Raw genomic sequence first — 264 nt, 5'->3', positions numbered from 1 at the left:
AAAAAAAGAAAAAGAAGAAAAGGCATCGGAACACAAGCACGCGGAAGACGGAGCCCACATTCTGGTAGTGTCACATACTATTGCTACGATTTTTTACATAACACTTTTACAAAGGTACGTCAACAGCAGACAGTTTGTAGCTAGCTTCATTCTCAGTGTCACTGTCGATGTGTGTACGCAGGTATGTTTGTTTCCAGCTGTCTGTGAGTCTGAGTATGTTTGCGATTGAGTGTTGCTGTTTGTGTTTGTTGTCTTTGTGGTTTC

The 264-nt window shown here is 41.7% G+C and overlaps 1 protein-coding gene across 1 annotated transcript in view; it reads left to right on the top strand.

The window, feature by feature from the left end:
• Positions 1 to 6: 6 nt before the first annotated feature.
• Positions 7 to 264, top strand: part of ppox (protoporphyrinogen oxidase) — a gene marked incomplete in the record, with an annotated part of 54,413 nt that continues 54,155 nt past the window's right edge. The window contains 1 exon segment of the mRNA XM_035672509.1: positions 7 to 64.

Source organism: Morone saxatilis, unplaced genomic scaffold (assembly GCF_004916995.1).
Source record: "Morone saxatilis isolate NCDOM2014 unplaced genomic scaffold, NCSU_SB_2.0 Contig24, whole genome shotgun sequence".
Lineage (NCBI taxonomy): Eukaryota > Metazoa > Chordata > Actinopteri > Moronidae > Morone > Morone saxatilis.
The sequence above is the reverse complement of the archived record's forward strand: the minus strand, read 5'-3'. Positions and strand labels throughout refer to the sequence as shown.